This window comes from Capsicum annuum, chromosome 12 (genome assembly GCF_002878395.1).
Source record: "Capsicum annuum cultivar UCD-10X-F1 chromosome 12, UCD10Xv1.1, whole genome shotgun sequence".
In the NCBI taxonomy this organism is placed as follows: domain Eukaryota; kingdom Viridiplantae; phylum Streptophyta; class Magnoliopsida; order Solanales; family Solanaceae; genus Capsicum; species Capsicum annuum.
The window spans coordinates 216493482-216501117 of record NC_061122.1 but is presented as its reverse complement, the minus strand read 5'-3'; positions in this window follow the sequence as shown (position 1 = coordinate 216501117).

Below are 7636 nucleotides of genomic sequence, written 5' to 3'. Positions count from 1 at the left end.
TACGATAAGGAAATTGAGTAATCCATTCCCACTCCGACAAGTCGTTAATTATAAAATTTCAATCTGTTCACCAACCGTTTATCCGATAAGCCAACACCAATAAGTCAATTTTGCGGTTGGCTTATTGGATATAGTTGGGTTTTGAACAACCGTAATTAGAGGTGTACATAGGTCGGGTTGGTTCGGTTTTTATTAAAAATAAAACAAACCAATCATGTCGGTTTATTAAAACTATAAACCAAATCAAACCAACATAAAATTGGTTTTTTCGATTTAGGTTTTAATCGTTTTTTTTGTTGGATTTTTCGGTTTTTTTTATTTTTTTCGGGGTTTTTCTTTTATAATCTTTAGTTTTTACAATTATATTGTAATCGAAGACTAAATCAAATATGTTTTGACTCATGTGTTAATGAAAAACCATAATTATGAAAAAATGACGAGCGGAAAACTCTTTTGAAACGAAAAAAGTGAGATGAAGAGTGAAAAGTTTAGGTTTGAAGTTTATATTGGGTTTTCGATCATTTAATTAGCAATTAATGGACAAATATTACAACTTAAAGGTCCAAATCTAAATATATATCTGCATCTTCTTTCAAATTATTGAAAATTACTAAAACTAGTTGAAAAAGTATTTAAAAAGTAGATTATAATTAATATTTTATATATATATATATATACATATATATATATATATATATTATGTCGGTTTGTTTCGGGTTCAGTTCGACTTTTTTTTTGTTAACACCAAACCAAGAATGGTCGATTTTTTTTTTCTAACGCCAAACCAATCAAACCAAACCACAAGTCGGTTTTTTTCTCGGTTTGATTTGGTTCGTCGGTTCGATTTGACTTGACGGTTTGATTTGTACACCCCTAGCCGTATTCTTGGGTTTGATTTTTATTTTTAATTACTTTGATTTTTATTTTTAATAAGTCCAATTTTTATTTTAACTGTGTGGATTAATTTTTTTTTAATAGATATTATTTTTAATTTTTACTTTAATAATATTGATAATTTGGTAATGTGGACCTCTAATAAGAAATCACATGGCAAAAATAGTTTTACAAAAATCACCGTTACAAAATAATGGCATGAATAAACATTTCTGTAATAGAAGTAGCATAGATGAGCCAAATTTTCAATGACAGTAGCATAGATGAGCCAAATTTAAAATGACAGTCACATAGATGAACTAAACTTATAACAGATGACAAAGATGAACTATTTCTAATAGTTCGATAGCTTATTTGAGTTTTTTTTTCCTTTTATTAAATATATATTGCAACTTTTTTGGAAAATCCACAACCTCTATCTCATTATGCAATAACTTGCAAATCACATAGGAGATCGTGTGACTGAGCGATAGACAGAGTATAGATTAAATTACATGAAAAGGAAAAAAATCTATTTTCTTTTTCATTTCAAGAATGCATATGAATCAAATGTATCAAATTCACGGTGAATAATATTTTTTATAAGTTTCGAAGAATTGAACTTAAAAATTTGAATTAAATCGAACAAACACCAAACCAAATTGAAGTAGTTTAACTAAAATTTGATACATACTAAAATTTGAAGCAACTATTTCCACATGCTTGTAAGCTCCTTCAAACGTGATTTTACTATATCACTCTTAATTAATTATTATAAGTTATTTATATATTAAAAAATTAATAATATTTAATTTAAAAATAAATAAATATTTATGACATGTCTGCTTCAATCGTAATCTTACTAAATATCACTCTTAGTTAATTATTACAAGTCATCTAAGTATTAAAAAATTAATACTTAATTAAAAAAAGTAAAATAGACATAAAATGATAAATTAACTCTTAATGTTTTAAATTAACTTGATGTCTTATATGAGACCCACTTAAAAAAAAACTTACAAATATTTTTTATATTAATTTTGCTATATCACTTCTAATTAGTTGTTGTAAGTCATTTAAGACATGTCTACTTAGCTATATTAATTGTGATTTTATTATATCACCCCTAATTAATTATTATGGTCATCTAAATACTGTGCCATTTAAATTGACATTTGTGATTTATTACCTCACTTATAAAATATGATAAGCTGACAACAAATCGATGTGTTTTCTTGTGTTGCTTGCCTAAATACTTTCTGTTTCTTTTTTAATCTGTTATATATTTGAGAATTACGTAAAAGTATTATAAAATAATAATTAACAGCTTAAAATAATTAAAAATACGTAAAAAAAAATTTAATTGACTCTCTAAATTCTATTACTGTCATATAAATTAGGACAGAAGAAAAAATACTATCAATCACAATAATTAATAATTTAAAATATGTAAATAATTTAGTCAACTCTCAAAATTGTATCAATACAACATAAATTGAAACAAAAGGTGTGACATATATTATTTTAAAAGTACATAAAAATATTATAAATCACAATAGCTAACCTAAATGTGTTCTTCACGTTGGGCCCGTGCTAACACAGGCCATATCCGCAATAATAAGTAGAAAGTCAAAGAACCAAACTAACCAAACTAAAGAACTTAACATGTACTTTTTGAGCTTATTTGATACAAAGAACAAGGAATAACTAATCTCAAAATTAATTTTAGGAAGAATTTATCCCATATTTGATTGATATAAAATATATGAGATACTTATAACAGAATTAGTTATTCATGAATAGTAGTGTTAACTTTATGTCATTTTAAGAATGAGATAACTAATTTTATGTCAGTTAATTCTAAAATAATTAATCTTAAAATAATTTATTCTTTATTGACTTGACACATTTATTAAATGATAATATAATATAAACTTTAGAGTGGTCCAAAATGTGGTGGATGTAGACTACAACTAGTATAAAGTGACAATGACCATGCAAAGGTTTACGTTTATAGATGACCTAAAATCTTAACATCATATCACAAAGACAAAATGTCATTACTTGTGCCAAAATTCAGGCACGACAAATTCATATCAATATAAACTTTTTTTTATTTGTAGCGATTGTCAATGCAATTAATTTTAGAGTTAAATTAAATTAATATTTTAAAATATATAAAAGTAATATAAGCTATAATTATCTTATATTAATACAATAAAAAGGAAAAATATATAAAAATATTTGTTAAAATTTATACAGTTTGACTGTCGAAAAGTGACAAATAACAATAAATAAAGAAAATATTATTATTACTTTCTTCAATTTGTTTTATTTGTCCACTTTGGACATTGTATGCTCCTTAAAAATAATAGTTAATATTAAGATTTTATCATAATAAAAAAAAGAGTAGTTTGGTGTATTAAAATTTCGAATTCGATCACAAGAATTTATTGTACGTAGTTTTACCTCGTATTTTTTTGTCAGAGATCGTTTCTAAGGTTTAAACCTGTAACCTCCTGATTACATGGAGACAACTTTACTAGTTACTCCAAGAATCCCATTTTAATATTTTATCATAATATTTATGTTGATTAATGTATAAAATTTTAAATTTTAAGATATGATTTGAATAATAGGTAATTAATGTTGAGAGCAAAACATGAAAAAGAATTTATATATTTTTTTCTTAATATCCTAAAAATAACATGTAAATCTTGTATGTATTATGGGAAAAGGCATCGTTTCCACCCCAAACTATACCCGAAAAGTCGAAGCCACACCTAAACTATACTAGTGACCTATTACACACCTAAACTATAAAAAAGTGAAACTACTTACACCCTGTCAGGCTACCACCACTTGCATGTGGTGTAGTGTTTTACACGCGCTGCCACGTCAGCACCACGTCAGTAAAAAGTATCATTTTTCTATAGTTAAGGTGTGTAATAGGTCACTTATATAGTTTAGGCGTGGATTCGACTTTCCGACTATAGTTTGGGGTGGAAACGATGACTTTTCCCTTAATGTTTTTAGCCGTTTACTTTTGTTATTTAATAGGCTGGACGCGCCTAAAATAAGTGTAACACACGCGCCTTAAAATGGGGTCGCGGGGAGGTAATAATATCACTTTTTTATAGTTAAGGTGTGTAATAGGTACTAGTATAGTTTAGGTGTGGCTTAGACTTTTCGGGTATAGTTTAGGGTGGAAACGATGTCTTTTCCCTATGTATTATTGTTATGAATACACTTAATTGTGGTTGTTCATTTATCACTCTCGGAAGCAGGTTCTTATAAGCACCTTTGCAAGCAACTACCTACAAGCAGCTTTGCAAGCTATTTCTGTTCTTCTATGGATAGAAAGTCAATCAATTCAATTGTACATTAGTTTAAAATTGAACAACATATCAGTTTCTCTCTATATACTTTTCATTAATGTATTTATTTTAAATCTTTATTTCATAACATATTAGAAGCATGAGTCTCGATCTCAATTCACTTCTTGTTTGTCAAGTTAAGCCTCATTCTGTCATTCGATAAGTAAATTTTCTCCATCTTTAATTAAATTCAAAATGAGTAATGAAGATAGGTTCCTTTTGGATATATTACAATCCACATTGTATTCAGAGAAAAGAAATATTTCTTAAATTAGTTATAAAAAGGGTTTATGCTAATGCAATATATGTAGTATAAAATTAATTGAGGCTTGGGGGAACAATATTAAGTATTAACAACACACTGTAGCACAGTAAGCCTCGAAGAAACTACAAAAATAAACAAAGCAAAGTATGAAATTCTCCTTCTTATTACTTAATGAACTTTTTGTATAAAATACCCCTATTTATATATATGTGTCAACCAACCTAATACAATAACCCTATGTAATAAAAGAGAAGAAAATATTGTGTACATCTAAAAAAGAAAAAAAAATCTAGTATATACTAAAATATATTCACAATAATTGACTAAATATTCATAATGAATCCCCACGAGAAAAAAAAATCTAGTTTGTAACTAAAATATATTCACAATAATTGGCTAAATATTCACAATGAATTTCAACGCCTCCCCCCCCCCCTCCCCTCCCTTAAATTGGAAGCGTGGAAGAGCCACCCAACTTGTCGAGATGTTGATAATGCAAAGGCCCCACCAGAGACTTAAAGAATATATCAGCGAGCTGGGAAGAAGATTTTACATACGATAATGAGATTAATTCGACAAGGTACTGCTGACAGACGAAGTGATAGTCAATTTCGATATGCTTCGTCTGTTTATGAAAAACAGAATTTTTTGGGCAAAAAGATTGTCCGAATGAAGAGGTACTGATAAATGAATTGAGATGCCGTGATCTTTGAAAAGGCAAATCAGTCAGGTACGCTCAGCTATGACTCTCCTCATAGAGCAATACTCAGTTTCAGCCGAGCTGAGGGAGATGGATGTTTATTTCTTTGATTTTCATGAAATAGGAGAGGAACCAAGCAAAATATAATATTCACTTACTGATTTTCGTGTATCTGAACAGGTATCCCGGTCAGAGTCATAAAATGTCATCAACTCAAAAGTAGCGAAAGCAGATATGAATATACCAAGATCCGAATCAATGAGCAGATAGTAAAGCACTTGCAATGCATCTTTAAAGTGAGGTTCGCGCGGATCCTGCATAAATTGACTCAAATGCTGCACTGTAAATGAGAAATTAGGCCTTGTATTTTCTAGATAATTGAGTTTACCTAATAAATGCCTGTATAAAATAGGATCTTGGTTAAGAATCCCTTGATTAGCGTGTAGTTTGACAATGTGATTCAAAGAAAAAGAAATAGGGGATAAATGAAGAGTATCAAATTCTTTCAATAAATCTGGTGTAAATTTTCTTTGCGAAATAATCATCCTTGTAGATTCTCGAGCAACCTAGATGCCAAGAAAAAATGCAAAGGATTAAGATCCTTGATTTTGAACCCCTTGTCAAAAAAATAACTTTAAAGCTTGTAGATTCACTTTTATTATTACATGTCAACAATATGTCATCTACATACACTGCTACAATAAAGATAATTATCATACTTCTTAAATAAGAGAGAATAATAATTAAAGGGGTGACTAAAATTCTTAAAATTGAGAGCGGAAGTAAGCTTAGCATACCATTGTCTAGATGCTTGTTTAGACTCATAAATAGATTTCTTCAGCAAACAAATATGATTTGAAGAGGGTGGTGTAATACTAAGTGAAAATTTCATATAAACTTCTTCATGGAGATCACTAAAAAGAAAAGCATTATTAACATTTAACTGAAAAAATTCTTAGTTATTCTTCAATGAAATGGCTAAAATACATATGATAATAGTCATCTTGATTACTGGAGAAAAAATTTCATCATAATCAATACCTTCTCTCAGCATATCACCTCTAATGACCAACTGAGCCTTTAGTCTTTCAATGCTTCCATCAGAGTTCTGTTTGACTTTATAGATTCATTTAGAAGGAAGTGCTTTCTTTCCAATAGAAAGAATAATAAAATCCCATGTGTTGTTTAACTGTAATGCTGCAAATTCTTTATTCATGACTTCTTGCCAGCATAAATTATAAGTTACTTGAACATAATTAACAAGTTCTTGTATACTAGTAATTGAGTCGAGCATGACTTGATTATTAAAAGATAAAGCATTAAAAGACAAGAAACTAGGAGTAACAGGACTGAGAAAACAAGCAGTAATCACATCGATAAGGTGAAGAGCACTACAAGTATAATCTTTTAAATAATCAGGCCTCTTATGAGTCCTTGAAGATTTTCTTTGTATAGTTTGAATAATAGGTAATTGAGAAGAACTTCGAGTCATATTAAATGTCGAGTTAATGGGTAGCACATCACTGAAACTTGATGAAAATTGAGGCATAATAATGGATAAAACTATTGGATCAGGATCAGTAGAGTAATCTAACCAAGGAAGGAAAGGTTGTGGTAGAGAAGTAGAAAAATTCGATACATCAGAAGAAAATATAGTAGAAAAAAAGACAGATTGTGAAATAAAAGGAAAATATTCTTCATGAAAAATAACATTTTTGAAAATAGTAATTTTCTTGGTTTGCAAATTTAATACTTTATATCCCTTATTTTCATAGGAATATCCTATAAAAGCACAAGTTGTTGCTTTAGGATCAAATTTAGTTCTATTTATAGATAGATTAGATACAAAACATAAGAACCCAAAATATTTTAGATGATCATAGGATGATTTATTCTTGAATAAAACTTCAAAAGAAGTTTCTGAATTCAAAATACTTGAGGAAAATATGTTTATGAGATAAGTTGCAGTTAAAAGACATTCCCCAAATAACTAATAGGAAGATGAGATTGAAATAAAAGAGCTCTTGATGTTTTTAATAAATGTTTGTGTTATCTTTCCACTACTCCATTCTGTTGGGGAATATAAACACAAATTGTTTGATGAATAATTTTCTTGAAAAGAATACTTTTTCATTTCCTAACTCAAAAGCATTATCAGTTCTTATACTTTTAAATTTAGAATTGAATTGTCTTTCTACCAAAAAATGAAAGATTGAAGAATGGAAAACTCATTAAACTTAGTACTCAGAAGGTGTGTCCAAGTAGCTCTACTAAAGTCATCAACAATTGTAAGAAAGTATTTAACACTATCATGTGTAGTAGATTTGTAAGGTCCCCAAGTATCCACATATATTAGATCAAAAATAGATTTAGTTGAAATAGCACTAGAAGAAAAAAATAACTTAAATTATCTTGACATAA